The following is a 12,432-nucleotide window of genomic DNA, read 5'->3' on the forward strand; positions in this document are numbered from 1 at the left end:
GAATGTCTGTGGGTGAAGGTTGGATTACTTGAATTGGAACAATTCATTGAAATGCGAGTTTTAAGCCTACTCGAGAGTGGCAAAATCATGTTTTCTAAGCCCACTTGAGGGTGGCAAATCCACGTCTTAGCCTACTTACAAGTAGCACATTCAAACCATTTTCAAACAAACATGAGATGTTTTGTTCCAACTTAGGCGATCTAGTCTATACTTGTATGCTGTGCGCATCACGTAGTAAGCTAGCTAATAAACTGGAATAAGAACACATGTGTTTTCAAAAACAAAATATCATGTTAGTAAAGGCCGATCCTTTCATCGGGCGAGCAGGGGTGCTCATTGCATGACCTTCCCCTCTCATACCCAAGTTCCCGAGCCGAGGCAACTTTGGTGATGACGGACACGTGGCCTTAGGCACGAGTTAGGGTTTCTTAAATTCCCCCAAAGCAAAATATTTAGGTGGCGACTCTATATCTGGCAAAGCAGTCCATGTTTGACACTTCTTTATAAAAATCAGTTTTCCAAAACGATTTGGTGGATTTGGACTCTTTGGTGATTTATTAGTCTTGCATTGCACTTTGCGAGATTAGATTCAGAACCGTGACATTGAGTCCGAACTGTAGTAGCTTAAGAACAAAACGAATTTTGCGCCATTTCGCGCGCGGAGCCGTGACGTTCAGGCACGTCTACAGATACACAGCCAAACCACATTTTACCTAGAAAAGGCATGGACACAAACTAGGCTACGTCTAACATAGAAAATGTGCTGACACCCTCAGACCACAATTCTCTTAGTGGAATAGGCGCGTACACATTATCACAGAACCATGCTTCAACGAAAGAAATATATAGGCACGTGCCACACTAAGCTTAACATGAAAAGGATGTAGGTGATAAGAAGGTATGATGTAATGGACGTAACAGGTAGTGCAGTAGATGCAAAGGGTAACATACTCCACCCACGCTGAAATCGTGAGAGGAGGAAGAACAAATCCCAAACATGCTGAAATCGTGTGAGGAAAGGAACACTCAAACCACGCTGAAATCGTGAGAATAGATTCGAAAAAAACCACTCAGTGGCGTGTTCCACACAACCTGTGATAAATTCCAAACACACTGAAATCGTGTGAGGAAAGGAACACTCTAACCACGCTAAAATCGTGAGAAGAGACTCGAAAACAAACCAATCAGGAGTGCGCTTCATGCGTCCTGAGATAAATTCCAAACACACTAAAATCGTGTGAGGAAAGGAGCACTCTAACCACGTTGAAATCGTGAGAAGAGATCTGAAAACAAACCAATCAGGAATGTGTTCCACGCATCCTAAGATAAACTCCAAACACACTGAAATCGTGTGAGGAAAAGAGCACTCTAATCACGTTGAAATCGGGAGAAGAGATCTGAAAACAAACCAATCAGGAGCGCATTCCACGCATCCTGAGATAAATTCCAAACACACTGAAATCGTGTTAGGAAAGGAGTACTCTAACCACGCTAAAATTGTGAGAAGAGATCTGAAAACAAACCAATCAGGAATGCGTTCCACACATCCTGAGATAAATTCCAAACACACTAAAATCGTGTGAGGAATGGGACATTCTAACCACGCTGAAATCGTGAGAATAGGTCTGAAAACAACCAATCAGGAATGCATTCTACGCATCCTGAGATAAATTCCAAACACGCTGAAATCGTGTGAGAAAAAAAAAACTCTAACCACGTTGAAATCGTGAGAAGAGGTTGAAAACAAATTAATCAGGAGCGCGCTTCACGCGTCCTGAGATAAATTCCAAACACGCTGAGATCGTGTGAGGAAAGGAGTACTCTAACCACGCTGAAATCGTGAGAAGAGGTTTGAAAACAAACCAATTGAGAGCACTCTTCACGCGTCCTGAGATAAGTCCCGGGAGACAACGATCCTAAACGCTGCTCAGCGAAAAAAGGATAAATGATACAAGATAACACAAGATACACATAAATGCAATACGTGCGATGATATGATACATGTTACAAACAATGTACTGCATGATATTTAGGAAATGCAATAAACAAAACAAAGCGACGCTTTAGAAAGCACCTCATGAGGCGAGTGACGATGAATCGCTCTACTCTGATGGGGATCTCCCCCTTCGAATTCTTACCTTTAACTCACAGTTCAAAAGTCCTGAAATGCTGACAAGGGGTAACCTCTACATGTAGAAGCCACGGATGCCGCTGATCATATTTGCAACTTTCCCTATTCTTCAACGGGGTGACAGACTAGGTTGGTTCAGTATCCAGAATTGAGGTGCATACATGCTATCTCAATCTATGGGGCTGCTATACAAATTTCAATTCGAAGATACACCCCTGGGTATTTAAACCAGACTTTAATCTCGAAAATTCCAAACCTTTGTGTTCTAGGCATCGCCATTCGAACTTTAGTTTCCACCGTCGCAGTTGATCTCCAAAGAACTCATTGCAAACACAGCCAAGATGTCTCTGGTAGGAAATCGTACTCAGGGAGAGCACTTCTGATCGCCGTTCTAGCTTTAAAGCAGGCTTGAGCTTGAGCTTGAGGTAGAGGCACACTTATACTTCAGAGCATTGACAAGGCCTGAAGAGGTACATTCAGAATGCAATCTCGGAATTTGCTGAAGGTGAAACAAACTCAGATGCTCCAAATTTTTCCTCTTTTCTTTTGCTTTGTATTCTAGAATCCATATAGCTTCAGATAGGTCCTCGTTCTATTGTTCTCACAATGACCTGGGTTGAGCCCTGCAGTTCATGAAAGAAAGAATCTTGTTTTGCACAAATGTGGAGAATGACACGGCACTCTAAGTACAAAACAATTTATTTTTGAAATTGAAAAATGAGTTCTTAACAGGGTATTGAGACTACGACTGACCACAGTACACCACGACTCAACAAAGGAAAACGAACGTAAAACAACCTAAACACATCTATTGACACTCGAATCGACTTAAAATAAGAATCGAGACAAACAAAAACACACACACAACATTCAGATACTTTGCTATCCATCGGTAGAAGATCCAGATACTCTGCTATCCATCGGTGGGAGACCTCTCGATTCACGAGGAGCTATTTTCTTCAGATATTGTTTCCCACCCTTTCTCATTTGTGATTCTCACATCACTCTGGCACTCAATCTCTATTTTTCTGAAAAAGCCATTTTCTCACTTTTTCTCTCAGCGCACATCTCTCTATTATTCAATCTCTCTTATTTTTTATCCCTCCCCTGGGTGGTTGATGGATAAACAGGAAGTTATGGGCTCTTGCCCCTAGTATTCTACTAGATTCTCATTCTTTCACTCACAACTAATGAGCTTTCCCACAGAGGGGTTGTACTGCGACAGGATGTGCAGTAGATCTGCAATTGACATCGGTTGATGATGCCCCTGGCTTAGCTTGATCGAGGTGAGTTACAACATGTCCCATCGGCCAGGCATACAATTGATTGGTCTCACACATTGCATTTTCTACATCCCCATTCCAGGTCAGACGCCAATTTGAGCGTGATCGTCCCAGATGAGGGAAACGAATATCCAGCCTTATTTCCAATTCGTGCTTCGCACTTGGCTTGATACCTCGCTACTTGGAGGATGTGAGAGCTTTTGGCCCTTTGCAGTTAGCTTCATTTGTGCCCTTTCTGGCGAATATGATGCCCTTTCCGGCGAGTATGTTGACAATGGGGAACAGACAGAAAACCTGACTCAATTGTGCCCCTACTTTATCATTTTGACCATTTTTGGTTTGCTTTCTACTAAAACAATTTTGACCAATATGAGAGTTAGATTAACATGCTTGTTCGACTTTTTGATTTGAAATCATGCCAGTCAGGTTGTGAGCACTGAAAATTTTCCTTTCTTTGGGTCCAAGAAATGGTCCAGTTTTGGAAAAATAGAATAATTTTCGAGAAAGCTAGTAAACCTTATTAAAAATCCTCAACAATTGTTTTTGGAAATGGCCATTGCTCGAACAAAATGAAATTTACTCTTGCGATGCACAACCTCAGATCTAAACTTGAATTGTCTTGTAGCTGAAACTTCTAATAGAGTAGGACAATCCAATTTTGAATGAAACTGAGCCAATTTGTACATGGATAGAATAGCCGAGTTGAACAAGGATAAACCAACCAACATGGATGAGCCAAGCAGGCTGAAAATGATTGGGGTCGAACTTCATAATGAAGTTGCCTATGTATCCCATTCTTCTTCCAGCTGCTGGAATTTGGCATTCTTGCTAGTCTTCATTGGTTCGCGGAATGACCCATTTTTTGAATCTTTGAGCACATCTGACATTTTTGCCCCTAGTTCAAGGGCTACTTCTGATCTAGCTTTGCAAGCTTCCTTTGACGACATCTAAACTTATTGCCCATAGTGTAAGGGTTACTTCCAATCCGGCCATACAAGCCTTGTATTGTGATTGTTTGCTTGAACATTCTGGATTAAGGTTCAAGGTTTGAAAGAAAAGGGGGTCGAGTCTCGGGGCTGAGAGTGATCCTATGCTACACAATTCCGAGAGCAATTCCACACAGGTCTTCGCAGGACCACACAAAACATTTTTTGAAATTTTTTAAGAAAGTGACTAGTCGTTCGCGCCGAAGACAATGTACAACCAATCTGGATCAAACCAGGATCCTTCTTAGTACTCATATTAACAAACATGATCTCATTCATTAAGGGCTTAGCATGCCTCTCTTTCTCTTAATTTGACCAAATTTTTGCAAATCCCGAGGAATTCCTTCCTCTTTGTTTTCATTACAGCGTTAAAAAAGTTTTGAAAAACTTAGGTCAATGCAATGATTTCAAGGCACAGAAAAGTAGGTGAAAAGCTTTCCTGTTTCATTCAAATCTTCTGGCGCAACTAGCTCAATGGCAGAAACAGACGCAAAAGAAAGAGTGTAAAAGACAAACACAAAACAAGATAGTGATGTCCGAGGTAACACCCCCAAAATCACCCGACTCTAACACAACAGAATTGACTCGACACAACAAGACAGACTCAATACAACACGACAAAATTGACTCAATACCTAAGTCAGGAAGTAAAATAACCAACATTTGCACATTGCTCAAAACAGTGCGTGCCATCCACCACATCTGGAATAAAAATGAGCACCATCAATAGGTGGTTCATCCCTCGATCACATAATCACATTGTCTCCCAAGTTCATCGATCCAGTGCCGATATGCAGGACCTGGTGTGACAATGACCTCTTTATCAATCAGATCTTGTATTTCATGGCAAAGACGAAAACAAAGGTCAGTGTCATGGCCAGTTTGTTGATGGAAGGCACAGTATTTGGCCCATCATGCTTAGCTAGAAGGGGATCCGGGAGAGCCGAGGCTCAATGGGTTTGAGATGGCCTAGCCCTATAAGGATTTGAAGAGCCTTGGATAAGGTCATGTAAAGCGAGGCGAAGACCCTCTGGCCTCGGGGTTGGTACTTCGAGGTTTGTGGAGTTATGGATATACCAACAAAGGGGTTGGTAGGTGCTGACTGGGTTTGATGATCTCTTTTGAGTGTAGGATTGGAGTTGAAAGAGGTGTTTCTGGTACGACATCCTTTTTCTCGGCTTGCCCCTTGATTCAGAATGCTCTCATTCTGAGTGGCAAAGGTGTCATCCACAGTCTTTGCAACAACTACGAGCACTTGCTATTTGTTCAGTCCTTCAGCCTTCAAAGCCTCAACAGCCCACTGAAGAGGTTCATAGGGACCAATGCCTACCCCTACCTTATTCTTACCACTTGCCTCCACTTTGCCTAGGGATTCGGTCGCTATATCAGAGCAGAGCCCAGTTATTGTCGACATGTCATTGCCTAGACCTAAGATAGCTTTAGGTTGGCCATTTTCAATTGTAGGTTGCCCCAAGGTTGGGGAGCCTTTTGGCATGAAATTTCTAGCATGTGATGTGGTCGATGACAGAGCCAAAACCACAAAGGCTAAATCTGCCATATTTCTTTAAAGATCTTCAATCATTCTCATCAGCTCAGAAATAGTGGGTTCACAGGATTGAGATGATTGGGGTTCAAGTGCATCCATCATGCTTAAGTCCATGCTTTCTGGGATAAACACCTCAGGCTTGGGTAGATGGGTCGGGGTGTATATATTAGGATTGTAGGTGGGTGGCAGTGTATGGATGAGGTTGAGATATGGATGAGGTACTTGGTCATTGGGGTCTTGAGGTGGAGCTATCGTCTGATTGTCGATGAGATTTTGGACCTCATGACGAAGGCGGTAACAACAATTGGCGCCATAGCCGCGCTGCTGATGATACACACAGTATTTGGTGGGGTTATGTCTGGCAGAGAGTGGGTCAGGTAGAGGTTGAGGATCAAGCGGTTTGAGATACCCTCTCTCCATCAGGACTTTTAGTGCGTTGGTTAGGTTCATATAGAGGGGGATGAAAGTTCTGCCTTGAGCTCGGGCTGGGTAGGCTATTTGTGGGTTGGCATTGGCAAAAGGGTCGGCCGTGGCGACTGTATTGCTTTTAGTGGGTTTGGGAACAGTGCTATTACCAGCATTGGCACTCCTGGCAAAAACCCTCCTTACTGGTTCACTTGTTCTAGGAATAATCCCTCTGTTGAACACATTCTCAATTTGAACCCCCAAGTCATGCAAACTTTTGAAAGTGAATAGTGGAACAACTATTAACTTTTGCAGTATATCAGGCTCAAGGTTCTGCACCACTATCCGCACTTGATCCCTCTCAGAAGGCCGATTTGTCATCTGTGCTGCCTTTGCTCTCCACCTTGTAACAAATTCCACAAAAGGCTCTATTGGGTTCTGGTGGGTTACTTCAAGCTCTTGAATGGTCATTTTCAACTTGGGTATTGCAAGAATACTGATTGACAAAAGCCTTAGCCAACTTTTCCCAGTTTTGCTTCAATGTATCCTCCAACTCGGCGTACCAAGTGGCTGTTACACCCGACAAGGTTCTGCCATACAGAAAGAGTTTCTGTAGCTTAGTCATACCCATCAGTTCAGGGCATCCAAGAAAAGCCGGATATGTACCATAGGATCTCTAAACCCATCGAAATGGTCAATATGTGGCATTTTGACTCTGTCTAGAAGTTGTACGGCAGCCTCGGTGTATCCATCCTTAATGTCGTTAATGGAGTTAATGCCTTGTGCCTCTTTGAATTGCTTCTCAAGGTTCGCAATTTTCATCGAGGTCAGATCGAGATTAGTAGTATCAAGGGGATAAGGCCTCTCATTAGACTGTACCAAGGGTCTGAAAACTCGGGCTTGAGCCAACCCTTCTCGCGGATCCGGACCATGCAAATCTTCAGCTGGCGGAAGTGGGTCAGAGTTCAGCTGGGGTCTTGAGACTGCATGTGCGGCAGATGCCCCAGATGGACGTTGCGTTTCAACAATGGTCTTATCTTGCATGGCAATTCCCTGGTTTAATGCTGCTATTATGGCCACAATTTTTTTCGGACTCTGTGCTATCACGGTCTGCTGAGTTTGAACAAAGGTGATGTAACTAGTGACTGTCGGATCAGTTGAACCGGTGAGCCCTGTCTGGCCCTTCTTTGCCCCGCCTCTAGCGAAGGAAACACTGATTGCCTTTGAACTAAATCTCTGACCTGACAAAGTCTATCGACATAAGTCCAGAGTACCTAGGGGATATTAGAGCCTTCTGAAGCTATGGTTCCAAGACTACCTTGCAAAAGAGAAAACAGACAACATGTAGACACCCCATTTTTGACCGACCTTGAGACTTAGACGTCACCAGTTGAGCACTTGGTGATATTGCGTAATGTGCTTGTTCAGAAGTTTCAGAGTCACGGCCGTGAGCCCTACCTCCGGACTTCTGAACCCTCTTCTGTGCCTTGTCTCGGTTTGCGAACCAGACTCGGTTTTCTCTGTTTCTTTTCCTAAGGGAAGGGAGAGGTCCCGCAGACCATCTCTCAATGTCCGTAGGTTACATTTGGTGGCCGTAGGCCATTGTTCCCATTTCGGAGTCCGGTTTCCGGTTTTCGGGGCCGTCAGGCCGTGTGCCTCGGTTCGGGACCGCTTAACCATCTCCTTTTGCTCCGGTTTTTGGCATACTTCCTATTTGCTCCCTTTTGAGGGACACTGGGGTCCCGGAAACCCACTTCGCGGCCGAACGCCACTTTCGGTGTTTAACGGGCAGTTTCCAGGGCCCCGAACTGCGTGTTTTGGTCCCCGAACATTCGTTTTGCATCGATTTTCATTCATTTTTGGCAGGTACCTCTGTTTTATCACCAGGAAGGTCACTGAAGGGTGGGAGGCTAATAATTGTTGCAGCAACCAGTTATCTCTCCTCCGGAGCCTCCCGGCGCCCGTTTTTCTGACTTCCGGGCCAATGTTGAACACCCTGGGGTTAGTGTTGCCAACTTTCAACCACATATTTGTGATCTACACACCTGGGAGGACCCTAAAAACCCATGGCTGGCCAGTAATTGTAAAATTACTTTTTTACCCCTCTCTTCCGGGCCAATGTTGAACACCCTGGGGTTAGTGTTGCCAACTTTCAACCACATATTTGTGATCTACACATTTGGGAGGATCCTAAAAGTTTATGGCCGGCCATTAATTTTTCTTTCCATTTTTGCCCCTCCTCTTCAAATGCAATGTTGAACACCCTGGAGTCACTGTTGCCAACCCCAAACCACATATATGTGATCTACACACATGAGAGGACACCAAAAGTTGGTGGGAGTCCAGTAATTTTGCCGAAAAGCCAACTTCTTTTTGGTCAAAAGTGGTTCAGCATGAATCCGGGAAGGAGAAAAAGCTGCGCCGCTTCACCGAAACGGGCGTAACTCTTTGCACAAGAGGAATTAAGATATGAGGCCACCACCATTGGAAAGCTTACTTCTGGGGCTTCATTTTGCACTCAAGAATCTCCCAAGTCCAAGTCCGGGGGGGGGGGAGATGTGGTTGGTTGAAGTCCGCTTGGACTGAATCTGCGCGGCTTCACGGAAAGGGGCATAACTTTTTCTACAGGAGGAATTTTAATGCAAGGTTTGCGCCATTGGAAAGCTAACTTCTGGGGCTTCATCCTAGGGGGTGGCCGGCCACTTTTTCTGGCCGGCCGGCCGTTTTTTTCTTTGACCTAGCCGGCCGGCTATGTTAAGTGGCCGGCCGGCCACCTGCAGCAAAAGTACCTGGCCGGCCTGCTTCTTCAGGTTGAGTGCATTCCAGCTGTGCCTTGGTTTTCTCCCAAAAATATCTACATCCGGGGGGACCCTTTTGGGGGAATTTTGCTCTCCTTTTCCCCCACCTTTACAACCCCTTGTTGGCCTATATAGCAAGCAAGCCTTGTAGTATTTTGGGGTTAGAAAATTTCACCTTCAAGCCTCCATACACAACTCCATCTCCATACCTCTCATTTCTTGAAAAATCTCTAAGTCCCTAACCATCATTCCTTCTACACCACCAAGCTCTACCACCACCACCTCATTTCCAGCAACAAGGAAGGTTTCTCAAAGGCCAAGGAAGCTGCAAATTGATCCAAGAAGCAACAAAAGTTTGAGTCTTCAAGGGTAAGTGATACTTTTCCCCTTTTGACCCTTTTTCTTGATTTATTTGTAAGCCCCACTTGCTTTTTGTTTCAAGCTCCGGCCCTAACTGAAAAGGGCCCTCTTTTGAGCTCATCTTCACTTTTCATTAAGGGCTCAACCCTGTTTGAGCCCTCCATGATACACTTGCTTCATTGATCCTCTTATATGTCATAATCTTGCATGCTATTTTTGGCCCATGAGCAATCTGTTTTTGAGCATGTTGTAAACTGATATTAGGCTTATTTTGAGCCCCTCTTCAACATTGAATAAGGGCTCAACACCATTTGGGATTTCCATGTTATACCTACCTTTATATCTCTCTTTTATTCCCCATTCTTGCATGTTTAGTTAGCCTACCATGCTTTTGTTTTTGGCCATTTTACAGTTCTGCAAAAGTTCTTATTTTGGTCCATACTTCATGTTTCATTTAGGTCCTTTCATGGTTTGGGGCCTCCATAGGTCACTTCATGTTATATCTCTCTTTTATTCCCCATTCTTGCATGTTTAGTTAACCTACCATGCTTTTGTTTTTGACCATTTTACAGTTCTGGAAAAGTGCTTATTTTGGTCCATTCTACATGTTTTATTAAGGGTCTTTGGCTGTTTGGTGATTATTTTGCATACCTCATGTTATAGCCACTTTTGAGCCTTATTTTGCATCACATTTCTATCATGTTTGTATACTGATTTTGAGGCTGCCATATACTGTAAATATTCATATTTTTGGTCCCTCTTCAATGTTGTAGAAGGAAATTTTTCAGTTTGGGTTTTGCTTATACCACTTGCTTCATTACCTCTCTTTTGGCCCCTACTCTTGCATGCCATTTTTGCCATACCTATGCTTGCTGTTTGGCCATGTTTATAACTGTGAAAGTGCATCTTTTGGGACTGTCTAGCTTCTGTCTTTGCATTGCATGTCCATATTGTGCATGTTTGGCATAGCTATAGGTCATTTCGGGTGCCTAGATTCGCATTTCGGGACAATTCCATGCATTTCATGTCATTTCGCCTCATTTCGGGGCTGTTTTCCCCCATATTTTACTGCTGAAATTCCATTAGAATGATTGCTATCATTTCCATGCCATTTCATCGCATTCCGTCATTGCCTCGGTTTGCGTGCCTGTGTGCACGCATTTCGAGGCACTCCATTTTTACCCGCCGGCATCCTATGTGAGTGTGGCTGAGGCTCACTCATGTTGGTATAAGCTCATTTGTCATTTTCATGTCATTTCATTGTATTCCGCCATCGTCTCGATTTGCGTGCCCGTGTGCACGCATTTCGAGGCACTCCATTTTTACCCGCAGGCATCCTATGTGAGTGTGGCTGAGGCTCACTCATGTTGGTATAAGCCCATTTGTTATTTCCTTGTCATTTTCATAGCATTTTATCATCGCCTCGGTTTGAGTGCTTGCGTACACGTATTTCGAGACACATATCATCGCCTCAGTTTGCGTGCCCGCGTGCACGTATTTCGAGACACATACCATCGCCTCGGTTTGCGTGCCCGTGTGCACGCATTTCGAGGCACTCCATTTTTACCCGCCGGCATCCTATGTGAGTGTGGCTGAGGCTCACTCATGTTGGTATAAGCCCATTTGTTATTTTCATGTCATTTCATCACATTCCGCCATTGCCTCGGTTTGCGTGCCCGTGTGCACGCATTTCGAGGCACCTCATTTTTATCTGCCGGCATCCTATGTGAGTGTGGCTGAGGCTCATTCATGTTGGTATAAGCCCATATCATGTTTTCATGACATTACATCGCATTTTGCCATTGCCTCGATTTGCGTGCCCGTGTGCACGCATTTCGAGGCACCCCATTTTTATCCGCCGGCATCCTATGTGAGTGTGGCTGAGGCTCATTCATGTTGGTATAAGCCCATATCATGTTTTCATGTCATTTCATTGCATTCCGCCATCGCCTCGGTTCGCGTGCCCGTGCGCACGCATTTCAAGGCGTCTCATTTTCATTGCATTCTGCCATCACCTCGGTTTGCGTGCCCGCGCACACGTATTTTGAGGCATCTCATTTTCATTGCATTCATGTATTTTCTCGGTTTGCGTGCCCGTGTGCACGCATTTCGAGACATTTCATTTCCATAGCATTATATATGTTAGGATTGTATCTTAGTTGCATTTCACGCATATCATGCATATTGCATCATGACCGGAATAGGAGTTAGCCCGGGCACGGGAAACGAGGTACATTTCGTACTCCGAGTGACGGAATGTGTCTCAATTCCCCAGTCACCGACACTCCGGATTATCCATGATGGAATTAGGTTTTAGCTGTAGTTTCATGTGCATTCATCCTATATTGAGCTGTGCATTTCGGCTCATCGGCCATCATGCCTCGGTATGCGTGATTGGTGGCACGAGGATCGAGACATGCATATATCTGTGCAAATACATTGCTATGCCCCTTTCCTGCTCTCTGTTGCAGCAAAATGAAGAATCAGCAACCTTTTGGGGCTTGGCACGCATTTCAAGAACAGGTGTAAACAGAGGCTAATTGGGGCATTCCGGTGGATTTCCGCGCAAGACAATCCGGACATGCATCATCCATCAGAAGCAAGGCAGTCCCTGGCTTGCATGCCAGTTTTATTTGCTTTCTTAGTTAATTCATTAATTAATTAGGATTTTGTAATATTTTGGACTGTAATATTCTTTTATTCGGGACTGTATATTTATTCGGACCCTCCGAGTGAGGGCACAACTGTAATAAGTGTGCGTGAGTGTGATGTATGTCTTCCAACCCCACGTCTTTCTCCCTTTTATTTATCCGCTTATGATGGTTAGATTAGGGCATATTTAAATTAGTATACAGTATGACAGCATGTTTGCATTCATCCATCTGTATTGCATGCACCGGGCTCGGCGCATCATACTAACTGC

General features: G+C 44.2%; 1 protein-coding gene across 2 annotated transcripts in view; it reads left to right on the forward strand.

Moving 5' to 3' along the window:
- The window catches only part of LOC114300550 (uncharacterized), a 40,490-nt gene that overhangs the window by 11,923 nt on the left and 16,135 nt on the right, over positions 1-12,432 (forward strand). The window lies entirely within an intron of this gene.

Source organism: Camellia sinensis, chromosome 3, assembly GCF_055761805.1.
Source record: "Camellia sinensis isolate YWXY chromosome 3, ASM5576180v1, whole genome shotgun sequence".
Classification (NCBI taxonomy): domain Eukaryota; kingdom Viridiplantae; phylum Streptophyta; class Magnoliopsida; order Ericales; family Theaceae; genus Camellia; species Camellia sinensis.